Source organism: Ambystoma mexicanum, chromosome 12 (assembly GCF_040938575.1).
Source record: "Ambystoma mexicanum isolate Mex_15411 chromosome 12, UKY_AmexF1_1, whole genome shotgun sequence".
Taxonomy (NCBI): Eukaryota; Metazoa; Chordata; class Amphibia; order Caudata; family Ambystomatidae; genus Ambystoma; species Ambystoma mexicanum.
Genome location: NC_090936.1, coordinates 1,125,219,131 through 1,125,232,828, shown reverse-complemented (window position 1 = coordinate 1,125,232,828; position 13,698 = coordinate 1,125,219,131).

Sequence of the window (13,698 nt, the reverse complement as noted above, 5' to 3'; positions counted from 1 at the left end):
CGCACCTTGGATCTCTTAAAACGCTGGTGTTGGTGGCCCTCCATGAGACGGGACGTGGGCTGTTACGTCGACTCGTGCTCAGTCTGTGCTCAGGGCAAGCATCGTAGGGGCCGTCCGTTGGGACTATTACGCCCATTACCCGTGCCACCAAAGCCTTGGCACACCCTGAGCATGGACTTCGTGACCGATTTACCCAGGATTCAGGGTTATGACACCGTGTGGGTGGTGGTCGATGTCTTCACCAAAATGGCTCGTTTCGTCCCTTGTCATGGTATCCCTTCTGCCCCTGCCTTGGCCAAACTGTTCTTTGATTCCGTTTTCTGCCTATACGGCCTTCCGTCTGTCCTGGTATCCGATCGTGGTTCTCAGTTCACTTCCCATTTCTGGCGTGCCTTGACCGCTCTGCTAGGTATCGATGCACGGTTCTCCTCCGCTTACCACCCGGAGACCGATGGTCAGACGGAAAGAACAAACCAGTCCATGGAGCAGTATCTGCGTTGTTTGATGCTGCAGCAACAGACAACCTGGTTACGGAACATCCGTTATGCTGAGTTTGCCTACAACAACGCTACGCACTCTTCCACGGGTTTTTCTCCGTTCTATGCCATGTATGGTCAGCATCCCCGTTTCCTCCCTGTCCCTGACATATCACCCTCTAAGAGCCCTGCCGCCGCTGCCTGCATTCGGGATATGACGTCCCTCCATGCCCAGGTCCTCGCTCATCTGCAGGAGGCGCAGGCTTCCATGAAGGCCTCCGCGGACGCTAGGCGTACCGTGGCGCCCTTGTATCCCGTTGGTTCTCGGGTTTGGTTGTCTTCCCGTCATCTCCACTTACAAGGTTGTCGCAAGCTGTTGCCCCGTTTCGTGGGTCCTTATGTCGTTTCCCAGGTCATCAACCCGGTGGCCAATCGCCTGGTTCTCCCTTCCTCTTGGCGGGTTCATCCTGTTTTCCATACCTCCCTCCTCAAGCCCTGTCCCTCCTTGACCCGTCTCCGCCCCTCTCCTGCCCCTGTTTCCCTGGAGGTGCCTGATGTTTTCGAAGTCTCGGACATTTTAGGGTCCCGTTATCTTAGGGGTCACCTGCAGTACCTGGTCGATTGGTTGGGTTATGGTCCGGAGGAACGTTCCTGGGTCTCTGCCTCGGATGTCCGGGCCCCCCGGTTGGTTGCTCGGTTTCACCGGGAGCATCCTTCGTGCCCACGGGGTCGTGGGCCTTTGGGGGGGGCTCTGTCATGTTTTCGGTTTGTACCTCCGGCCATGCCCATACCTCCGGCCATGCCCCGCATGCCCATACCTCCGGCCATGCCCCGTTATCCAGCGCTCACTCTCCTCCACCTGTCCCCCAGGGCTCACACAGGCAACCCGGTGTGGCTCGCGCGCTGGCGAAACAATCGCCGCACGCTGTTCAGTCACGCTTGCGGCCGTTTCTCCATTGGCAGTTGCCATGGAGATTAGGTAGCCGCTTGATCCCTCGTACCGTGTTGGCCCGGTCACGTGACTCTTCCATACGGTCATGTGCCCCGGGTTCACGGTCACGTGACTCCAGTCATCGTCACGTGACCAGGAAGTGAACGTATATAAACCAGGCAGTACCTGTACTCCACGCTTCACAGCTGATTTCCTTGGAGACCCTGACTGGCGAACTTACTCGTGCTACTTACCCGGCTTCCTGAAACCTTGCTCTTGTTATTTGGACTTCCTACGGATCACGTTTGGCTACGGCGACACCGGCTCCTCTGTTTAACACGGTTCTTTGACCTCGGACTGAATCACGGACTCCCTCTGGATCTTGCTCTTTGTTCTTCCACGGACGGCTCTTCCTGGCTTCAGACCCAGCTTTTCTGCTCAACGGACTTCTCTTGGATTTTCCAGATCGCCTCGCTGCACGCTGGGTCACATCTCCCTAGTGGTGGTTGCAATCCAACTGTTGGGACCCGTACTTCGGTACAACTTTCTCCAGGTGGAGACTGACGATTTACATCTGGTCCTATCCGATCCTTTGCCTGAGTGAGTCCTGGTACCATCCTCCCTTTCAGGTTCTACGTCCTTTCCATCAAGTCCCCGGTAAGACCCTGCTAGTTCTATGTTTAATTACTCGTTATGCCCTGCTTGCTTGGATTGTAATCATTGCCTTTTTCCACAGCTACCTTGGGGTTCCTAGTACTTCAGTTCCGGCTTCGGATCTTCTCCACCTGTGGCCTCAAAGGTTGCATAGGGAGTGATAAGTGACTCTCCCTGTGCGGCACTTGGGGACGGAGGTCTCCTATATCTTCACGACCCTCAACGCACAACATCTCGGCATTTTCGGACTGCTTTTCCTCCGGGGCATCTTTACTTTCACCCTGCCATTTTCACAGCTCCTTCTAGCCTCTGGTTTTTTCACTTTGCATTCCTCTCCGAGTTTCTTTTTGATTCTACTTTCTTTTTCTCCTCGTAAACGTTTGGGTGAGTTCATCTGGATTCTGCCTTTCCCTTTTTTCTATACTTATGGTCCGCTTCTCTGTTTCTATTCATTCTTGTCTTTGCTGCATCACGTCTAGTTTCACGGCTTCTGTTTTTAGTTTCTTTGGTCCTTCTCCAGTTTTCCCTTACACCCTACCTGCAGCCTATCCTTTATTGGATGGATGAAAGGACTTGGTTTTCCGGCCTTCTTCTGTCGGATACTGAAGCTGGACCTGTTACCTTGCACTTACCGGATCCCCAGCTGCGGACCCCCTTGTCCTTATTTCCTCGTGGCGCTTACTCTAGCGCGCCTCAGTGACTGTATTCTTCCCGGAACTGAAAGATCTTTGGACTTCCATCCAGCCCTGTGCACATTCAAATAATTCAGGGTTTTTTTCTGCCACTGGCTTTTTCCCCTCAACAGGCTGTGCAGGGAATCCTCCACCTTGGTTGCTGTCTGCCTTCTTATACAACCACTGTGGCGAGTTCCCGGAACAGACCGTATCTCTTCTCTAAAAAAAAGACTCCGGACCGGAGTACGCCATCTGCTGAGGCTCAAATATCTTCCTGCGAATCAGACACCGAATCACAGGTGAGCCCCACTATTGACATCCACCAGCCTGGCTGCACCGTCAGAGGCAGCTCCAGAGGGCACCCAGGTGAAAAATGGGTGGAAAGATGGCACGGAGGACGACTGGCGCAAAGGGTGTTCAGTTGAGGAGGGGGTCGGAACAAGCTCCAGCAAACGGAGGAATCCGGCCTGGGTGACCTGTCCCAGTAGGCCGATGCGGTCAACGAGCCATTCGAGATGACGCGCAGTCTCCTCATGAAAAGACTGCAGGTCACCTCGCATGGCCCGTTGAGGCAAAGCCACACCAGTCAGGACAGGCTCAACCCGTACCTGGATAGCCACGTCCGCAGGCAGAGGAAAGTCAGTTGTTGTAAGCTCATCCCCTGCCTGAAAACGGGTCTGGACGTAGGCATCCCTGCTGGTGCAAGATGATGCAGTGACAGGATCAGGGACAGGATTGCACACAGGCACCTCCGCGGCGGCCTGTGCTGCCTCCTGTCCCTGGTCCTGCACTGCACCACTAGCACCAGTGGAATCCCCACCTCCAGACCCCGTCTCTGTCGCTTGCAAGGCCTCCTCCTCCACCAAACCCCCCACCAATCTGGATGACTCCATGCCATCTTCCCCCATTGGGCCCTGTGGGGTCCCAGCTGCCCCTCTGCTGCCGAGGAGTCCAACTCCGACCTCCGCCTCTTGGACCTCCCCCGGCAGCTGCGGCCTGGGATGCGGCACCGGACTCCTCATTCCCCGACGAGATGACAACCTGGGAGGGGAGCCGGGCCTTGCGTCTCCGGCTGGCGGTGCAATCCCTGCCGCTGTGCTCCACAGCACCTTCTCCGCACTCTTCATCAGTTGACGCTGCAGACAGGGAGAAATAATACACAGGCATCCGGGCACTGTACAATGGACACATACACACATGACAGTTGTACATGAGTGGCATTGGCAAACCTCAGACATGGCATCACAATTGCCAACACACATGTCATTTCAACTCGCACACATGAGCCATACCACAGCCATATCGCAACAGCCAGCACCATCCATACACATACAACAGCATGAGCAGGCAAAGGTGAGCCAGACATTACATGCAACACAGGGAGTGCACTACACATGCACACACACCACCACACTTGCATGCATGTGTACACCTCTGCCAACTGTTGCAGTGTTGAGATCGGCATCCATGTCACATCTGCCAATCAGTCTTCCACTTCCCGGTGTCACATGCATCCATGTTGCATCACTGTTGCCCCCTTGTCAAATACACACACATGCACATGTACACAGTGCAGATACATGTAGCTGAAAACAACATCCATGTGTGACATCACAAACATGCCTACTTACATACACATTCATTCAAACATGTGTGCCCACACATCTGCATTTAGCATGCAAGCCTACACACACAAGCACCATCCATGTCTCACACATGAGAGCCCTCGCATGTGTTAGCCTCACGGCCTTGTACACCCCCCCCCTACTTGGCCCCATTAAAACACATGTGCAACCTGCACACTACTGGCACACCACCACACGCACATCTTACAATCAGGATGCATGTACACTTACCACTCGACTCCAGACGGGTCTGCCTCTCAAGGACCTGGACATGGAGTGCTGGGGATATGCGTTCCAGGACCCTCATCTGATCTTCCGACAAGTTGCCCCGGCGCCCCTTAGCATCCGCTGCCTTAAAGAGGCGCCGGGCCTTGTTGAGGGTCCTGGACCTGAAGTCCTCCCAGCGCTTCTTGACATGATGGAATAGTCGGACTGCCACCCCCTCCGCGTGGATGGCAGTCACGATGTCCGTCCAGATCCGAGTCCGTCCTTCCTTGTCGGCGCACAAACTTCCGAAGAGGGCATCATACTGCCCCAGGACTTGCTCCACCAGGACACCAACTTCGGTGGCAGTGAAGCTGGTGCCCCTCTGCCTCTCTGGCCGGGGGTTGCCAGTGGTGCCAGATGTTGCAGTGCCCGACATGACAACCCCAGAGGCAGGAGTGGGTGGGCAACTGGGTCCTGGGGCTGGTCTGTGGAGCGATGAAATCCCAGTCGGGAGTCTTCCGTTCCAGCAGGGGTGGTCACAGCAACAGCACCCCTGGCTGATGTGCAGGCAGCAAATGGCAGGGCACGTGGGCAGTAGGCAATCAGGCAGCAGCAGATGGCAGGTGGGAGCGTGCTCGGGGCTCTGGGGGGCAGTAATTCGGCCTTCTGGGCAGGAGCGTGGTCTTCCGTGTGCTTACGCGTGGCCAGCTTGATACAGAGTGATTTGGCACGTGAAAATCCAACACGTCTGCGTGTAATTCAAGGAAAGGGCCTTAGCGCGTAAGTGCGTCAGCACACGTACGCGAATTCATTGGCCCAAAGGCCCCCAGCGTGTAGGCACGCCTATGACATTACGCGCACGTGCGTTTTCCATGGCGCGTAGAGAAAATAAGCACGTCAGAGTGTCATAGCGTGTAATTGGTGGAAAGGGCCTCAGCGTGTATGCGCATCTGTGACGTTCGTGCGCGGCCGTTTCCCTGTACACGGGTGCATGTTACACGTCCAATGACTGCACCTCAGAGTGTCAGCTCGTGTAATTGGAGGATAGGGCCTTAGCGCGTACACGCGGAAGTGACACTGGACGTGTGGGCATGTTTAAAAGGTACGTGTAGAACGCCATTTCCTTGTACATGCTTTTCGTGGAGAGCGAGTGGGTGAAATCTGTACTTCTTGTCGGTTTACACGCGATTTACTTCACGGCGTTCCAAGTTCGTACACCCTGTTACCTCTGACAGCTTTTTCTCTTTTTGTCTTTTTCCTGGGCCTGTTTCCTCAAACAGCGTTCACTTCTTCTGTTGTCCTGTCTCCTCAGACAGCGTCCAATTCTTCTTTTGGCGGGGGTGTTGCCAATGCGCACACGCGCGTCTTTTTCACGCTATTTTTCCAGGCAGACAGTGAGTCGCGCACGTATTTAACATCTGTGCCTGCCCCGTGTGTCGCGTACCCCTTCAGAGGTCATTCTCGGCTGCATGTGACACGCATACGTTCATTTTTGTGTTTCTGGGTGCCACAGCGTAGTGCAGGTTTATTTTTCCATGCACGTGGTCTAGGAGGGGTTGCGTGCACATTATCTCCCTTTTTTGGGGTGCCTGTGCGTTGCGTGACCTGTCATCTTCCCCTAGGGTTCAAATACAGCCTTGCTAGAGCACTTGGGTATGAATTCCATCTAGTACCCTACCCCTTTGACCCCCAATTGACCAGGACAATAGTTTACTGCAACTCCCATACGCACAACAACATCAGTGCCATGGTTGGGAGGCGAGCATGAGGTAAGGGTGGCAAAGGTGGCCGAGCCTCAAGAGGTGGGCGTGGTGGATACGGTAGGGGACGTGGCCGGGACTAGGAGGGTGCCCCTAGTCCCCCATGTGTGGGTGACCAGTGTTAGGCAGAAACCTGTGCAGTTCCCTCTGGGACCACTGCAAAAAGTTTAAGTCTACAGGAGTTAGCAGTAAACCCAATTGGTAGCAGTCTGCACCACCCAGATTTACCTGGTAGCTGTGGCTGAGCAGTCAGACTTCTCTCAAGACGAGTTAGGCAATATTTGGAGTATACAAGATAGGGCAATTTACACAGTAGAACAAGCAGACACTGATCAGAGCTTGGGTGTAAAGATATATAATTATTTATTTAAAAACACATCTACGAAAAACACACTGGAACTAATATGGCAAACAATTTCAATCACAGTTACTATAAGTATATATCAATCCCATACAATATTTCGACAAGTCTAGGTTCAACGGCACCACTTATTTGCAGACAGAGGTGAGTGCTTTCACCTAGATGGCACTCTAATATTCGTTAGAACGGGAGAGAAAAAGGCAGGGTATGAAACCAACTCAGTACCAACTCTTTTACGAAACAAATGCAAGGCAAGTAAGGCAGGGTCTGCTGTAGGTCAAAGTTCAGAGGCCAGGCCCACTCGGAGAGAGGCAAGGCGATATGTTCCAAAAGATACCACAGTGGAAATGCACTTCAAGTCTTTGTAGCAAAATGTCACAGAAAGGTTGGACCAGTTTTAGAACAAAAGTTAAGAGGGTCTGGAGGCGACCCAGTGGAAAGGTAAGGATTTAAGACACCTCACGCTAACTGTTTCAAGGGAAGCCAGGTGGACACAGTACCTTGTAAGTGAAGAGACAGCTCCGGCGGGGGCAGTTGTTCCTGGTGGTGGATGCAAGTCAGGGCTTTGCCAGAAGATGGGAGGATCTTGTCGTTGAGGAAAAGTTGAAAATAGTTGCACCACCAGGGAACAGACCAGCCGCGGAGTGCTCCATCACAAGGCACCACCTTTTGGTCGCGGTACAGTGGTTAGTGGCTATCCGGTTGCCGGGGTGCTCAGCACGGGCAATTCGACCACTAGACGTCCTGGAAGCGAAGAAAAAGCAAGGGACTGGTTGTTCCCACCAGTCAGGGGAAGAAGACTCTCCAGCAGGGAGATCTCCTCTGTCGTTGGGAAGTGGTGAGTCGGTTCAGCAGGGCTCCACCGGAGGTGTCGTCATTGCAGTTCGGCTCAGATTTACCCTCGTCGGATTCCTAGGTCCTGTGGCGACTTCTGAAGCCCCAGTCCCAAAAAACCTGCTTTTATGCAGAAAACCCCCATTCATTCAGCCTAGCTGTCAATCAAACACGCTAAGTGGAGAGCGGGGCGGCTCACCACTTGGGCCAATCACATCAGAGTGCGACTTGAGTTGGCAAGGCAACTCAGTCCAGGGTGCCTAAACCGCCTCCCACACTCCCTCCGATACCCAGACAGAATGGCACCACTCTGGAGGGCTTCTGTGCAGAAGCCCACCAAAAGTGGAACAAAGGGCTCAACCTTTGGTTCGGAGTTACAGAGGCGAACACATACGCCATTTAAAAAAAACAAGTTCTGGCAGAAAATACCAACCGGTGGATTTATTTAAGACAAATAAACCGGCTGTATGGTAGAGACTAACGTGAAAAAGTATTAGCCTCGAACAATGGGAAGAATCCCATAGGAATATATTTGCGGTCGAATATAAAAAGTAGTATCCACTGCCACCAGCCAAAACTCGACGAGGCGGGACGGGACAGTGCCCCCTCGAACAACAGACCCAGGTGTAATCAAATTACCCCTACCAGTACGTCCACAATAGGATGGTTTGTACTAGTTCTGTTAGTAAATTTAGGTCTAGTAAAGCCAATGGTGACTTTACATGCCCTGGGAGACAGTAGTCAGTCCCAGGGTATGGAGTCTATGGTGGGGATCACCTAGGACACCCCAGTGTTACGGCACGGAGGGTGCGGTGTAGCACACATAGCCAAACACATGAGGCCCTATGGAGTAAAAGACCCCATAGCCCATAGAAAACATTAACATTCAAAGAAATCAACCACAATCATGTCCAAGAGTGGGTGGAAAAGAGTCTCACAAACTCCAGAAATCTAGCAAAGCTGCTGGGGGACTCACTAGGTTAGGAAATTCAGCCTAAACAGAGAATTCTCCCTAACACTCGCCCCCCCCCCCCCCCCAGACTAAGGGACAGGAGGATTTAATCCACTCCTGGATGAATCTCATACCTCTAGTCGATGACATACATCCTAGAGAGACCATCAGCATTTTGGTGGTGACACCCTGACCTCTGCTCAATGGTGAAATCAAACCCTTGCAGTCAGATTGACCATCTCAGTAGTTTTGGGTTTTCCCCTTTCATTTGCATTAACCATCTCAAGGGTTGGTGGTCAGTCTGAATGACAAATGTAGAACCATACAAGTATGGCCTAAACTTCTTCAGAGCCCACACAATAGCAAAGCACTCTCTTTCGATTGTTGCCCACCTTGTTTCAGGATCCTTCAGTTTACGGCTGATGAAGCAAACGGGGTGCTCCCTACCTTTCCCATTCAGTTGACTGAGTACTGCACCTATTCCTACATTTGAAGCATCTGTCTGCACAATGAAAGTTTGGTGGTAATCAGGAGCTCTGAGTACTGGGGCTTGGCAAAGAGCATTCTTAGGGAATTTTGGAGAGGAGATGACATTCAGAGGAGAAGCTATGGTCCCATAGTTCTCAATGAAATTCCTGTAATACCCAGTGAGACCTAAGAAGGCTCTCACCTGGGTCTGAGTAGTAGGTGTTGTCCAATTTTGCACAGCTTCAATCTTACTGATCAAAGGCCTTATTTCTCCACCTCCTACCTCATGTCCAAGATAGACTACCTTACTCTGTCCAATTTGGCATTTACTCGCCCTTATGGTCAGATTGGCTCGTCCAAGAGCCTGCAAAACATCTCTTAGGTGGGTTACATGTTCGTCCCAGGAATTGCTGAACACTGCTATGTCATCCAAGTATGCAATGCAGAAGTCCTCCATCCCATTCAGAACCTGGTTTACCATCCGTTGAAATGTAGCAGGTGCATTTTTCAATCCAGAAGGCATTACCTTAAACTGGTATAAGCCAACCGGGGTAGAAAATGCAGTTTTCTCCTTGGCATGGTGTGTCAGGGCTATTTGCCAATAGCCTGACGTCAAGTAAAATGTGCTGAGGAACTTGGCTGAACCAAGTCTATCCACCAACTCATCTGTTCTTGGCAAAGGGTGGGCATCAGTCTTGGTGACTGCATTAAGAGCTCGATAGTCCACACAGAATCTCAACTCTTTGGATCCTGCCTTTGGTACTAACACCACTGGGCTAGACCATGGACTAGTAGAGGGCTCTATTACCCCGAGATCAAGCATCTTGCTGACCTCACCTTTGATGTGGGTTCTTACATTTTCTGACATTCTATATCCTCTGCTTTTGACTGGCAGACAGTCACCAGTGAGTATGTCATGCTGGCCCCAAGGGGTCAAGCCTGGTGAAAGTGAGAACAGAGAGGCAAACTGATTCAACATAGATTGGCACTCTTCTTGTTGCTCAGGTGTCAGATTTGAAGAGAGATTTACACCTTCAATCTTTTTGTCTAAAGGTAAGCCTCTGAGGAGATCAGGAAGAGCTTCACTCTCTTCTTCTTCCTCTGATGATGCTAGAAGCAACGCTCCTACATCGGGTCTCGAGACATACGCTTTGAGTCGGTTGGTGTGGAAGACTGTTGGAGCCTCCTTGGGATTGCCCAAGTCCACCAGATAGTTGACCTCTCCAAGTTTACCCACAACTCTGAAGGGTCCCATCCATTTGTCTTGCAAGGCCCTCTGCCTTGTTGGGATCATAACGAGAACTAGCTGGTCTTGAGTGAACTCAACCATGTTAGCCTTTTGATCATGTCAGTGCTTGACCAATGCTTGTCCAGCTTTCAAGTTATCACTTGCTTCCGCCATCATGTGTGACATTCTCCTCTGGAGACCTATCATGTAGTCAGTCACTCTGACTGGTTTGGGGGAAGGAGCACTCTCCAACCCCTCCTTAATCAGGGCCAATGGACCTCTGACGGGATGACCATAGAGAAGCTCAAAGGGAGAATAACCTACTCCCTCCTGAAGGACTTCTCTATAAGCAAAGAGAAGGCATGGCAGTAGAAGGTCCCACTTTTGTTTAAGGGGTTCCTCTAAAGCACATATCATGCTCTTCATGGTTCGGTTGAACCTTTCTACCAATCCATTGGTTTGTGGGTGATAAGCTGTTGAGAACTTGTAAGTAACTCCACAGGTTTTCAACATGGCTTTATGTAGTGGGACATAAAGTTTGACCCCCTGTCAGAGATTACTTCCTTAGGAAACCCGACCCTGGTAAAAATACCAAGGAGGGCCTTAGCCACAGCCGGAGCCGTAACAGTCCTCATAGGAATGGCCTCAGGATACCTAGTAGCATGGTCTACTACAACAAGTATAAACCTGTTGCCTGAGGAGGTTGGTGGAGCAAGGGGACCAACAATGTCAATCCCTACTCTCTCAAATGGGACTCCCACAACTGGGAGAGGCACTAAAGGTGCCACATTCTTGGAGCCCACCTTACCAGAGGTCTGGCAGGTGTGGCAGCTCCTGCAGTATTTTTCTACTTCGGCCCCCACCTTTGGCCAATAAAAGTAGAGAGAGAGCCTTTCCTTAGTCTTCTTGAAACTCAAGTGACCAGCCAAAGGAATCTCGTGGGCTAACTGCAAGAACTGTTGTCTGTTCTCTTGGGGTACTACAAGTCGTTTGTAGTCTCCAGGTTCAGACTCTGTCGGTTCACTGTAGAAGAGGCCATCTTCCCAGTGCAACCTGTACTTCCCAGGCTCTTGCCCTTCAGCCTGAGCTTCTGCCTGGTGGCGAAGACCTACCAGAGTTGGACATTCTCTCTGTCCCTTACTGAAGTCTGCCCTGTTGGGTCCACCTTCTGCCAGTAAAGACTGCAGCTCAGGATGGTCAACAGCATCCAGATCTCCAATGAGTTCCTGGGCTTCCATTAGCTCTGCCTCAGAGTCTAATTCTACCACACAGGGTTGTACCACCCTCTCAGCCTCAGCTGGAGGGGGAGTTACGGGTGTAACTGTGGACAACCGAGGGGAAGTCCTTGTTGGCTGCACTGAAGTGCTGGCTGCTGGTTTCTGTTGAGAAGTTTTAGGTTTCCCTTTCGCTTCTGATTTTTTTGAGACAGCAGCTGACAATTCCAGTGGAGCAGGAGTGATATCCTTCTTCATCATCTCCTTTGGAGTACCTCTCATGGTTCTCTCCCTTGCAGGTCTGCTTAGCTCCTGTAACCATTTACTAGGAGTTCTGGGGGTATGAGACACAACTGCGAGAGTTTTTAAATCGTTACCCAACAGAACTCGTCCTGGTACCTCACTTTGTATGTTGACAGGTATCTTCACAGTCATGTCATTACACTGGATGAGAACTGGTAATTGGGGAAGCATCTGCACAGGCCCTCCAGCTAACTTGGTGAGGCGTTTGGGTGCCTTAGAAACATCCTCAGCCTGAAAAAAAGATGTATCCACCACAGTTATGCTGGCCCCAGTTTCCCTAATGGCAGGAGTCTCCTGACCATTCACCTGGACACTGTCCTTCTAATACTCTTTAGTATTATCTGGGATAGAATTATAGACATCTAAATTCTGTTGTTCCCACAAACCCAGAGACACTAAAGAAACACTGGCTGAGACTCCACTGGGTTCATCAGCCAGCAGGAGAAAGTTTCCACTTGCCATTTGGACTTCCTCCTCTGGAGTGAAGGCTAAGGAGACAAGCTGGACCCCTGAAGATTTACCCTTGCATCTGGGATCTAGGGGAATCCAGACGTGGACCCCTTGTTCACTATTCTTAGAGAGGCACAGATCCACCCTTCTGATAAGGTTCAACCAGACCGAAACACGTGTCTGGGGTTTCTGTTGGTACTCTTGTTCAGAGGAGAATTGCCTAGCACTTCGGTGCTGGACTGCCCCAGGGCAGGACAAAGACTGATATGTTTGGGATATTTCTTCTCTGTGAAAGATAGTGCGCTAAAGACTCTGGGTAAGTCTCTTGTAACCAGGACTAATGTCTGGCAGAGGGACTCCCAGGACCCCCCCCTTGTTAATTTGCATATTGAAGTAACTTTGGGTCTCACCCTAAGTTACTAGGGGAATCCAGACGTGGACCCCTTGCTCACTATTCTTAGAGAGGCACAGATCCACCCTACTGATGAGGTCCAACCAGACCGAAACACATGCCTGGGGTTTCTGTTGGTACTCTTGTTCAGAGGAGAATTGCCTAGCATTTCGGTGCTGGACTGCCCCAGGGCAGGACAAAGACTGATATGTTTGGGATATTTCTTCTCTGTGAAAGATAGTGAGCTAAAGACTCTGGGTAAGTCTCTCGTAACCAGGACTAATGTCTGGCAGAGGGACTCCCAGGACCCCCCCTTGTTAATTTGCATATTCAAGTAACTTTGGGTCCCAACCCAAATTATTAGGGGAATCCAGACGTGGACCCCTTGCTCACTATTCTTAGAGAGGCACAGATCCACCCTACTGATGAGGTCCAATCTGACTGAAACACGTGTCTGGGGTTTCTGTTGGTACTCTTGTTCAGAGGAGAATTGCCTAGCATTTTGGTGCTGGACTGCCCCAGGGCAGGACAAAGACTGATATGCTTGGGATATTTTTTTTCTGTGAAAGATATTGAGCTAAAGACTCTGGGTAAGTCTCTCGTAACCAGGACTAATGTCTGGCAGAGGGACTCCCAGGACCCCCCCTTGTTAATTTGCATATTCAAGTAACTTTGGGTCTCACCCTAAGTTACTAGGGGAATCCAGACGTGGACCCCTTGCTCACTATTCTTAGAGAGGCACAGATCCACCCTACTGATGAGGTCCAACCAGACCGAAACACGTGTCTGGGGTTTCTGTTGGTACTCTTGTTCAGAGGAGAATTGCCTAGCATTTCGGTGCTGGACTGCCCCAGGGCAGGACAAAGACTGATATGTTTGGGATATTTCTTCTCTGTGAAAGATAGTGAGCTAAAGACTATGGGTAAGTCTCTCGTAAACAGGACTAATGTCTGGCAGAGGGACTCCCAGGACCCCCCCTTGCTAATTTGTGTATTGGACATGCCAATCACAAGCCAATGTGTGATGGCACTGCTAGCCAGCATGCAGAAAATGTGTTGGTCTTCCATCCTGGTGTCATCAATGTGTGCCATTTGCCTCCCCTTCATACGCAGTGACGGTGCATGCATGGGAGGGTTATAGTCATGTGGGACATGTGTCAATGAAGTACTG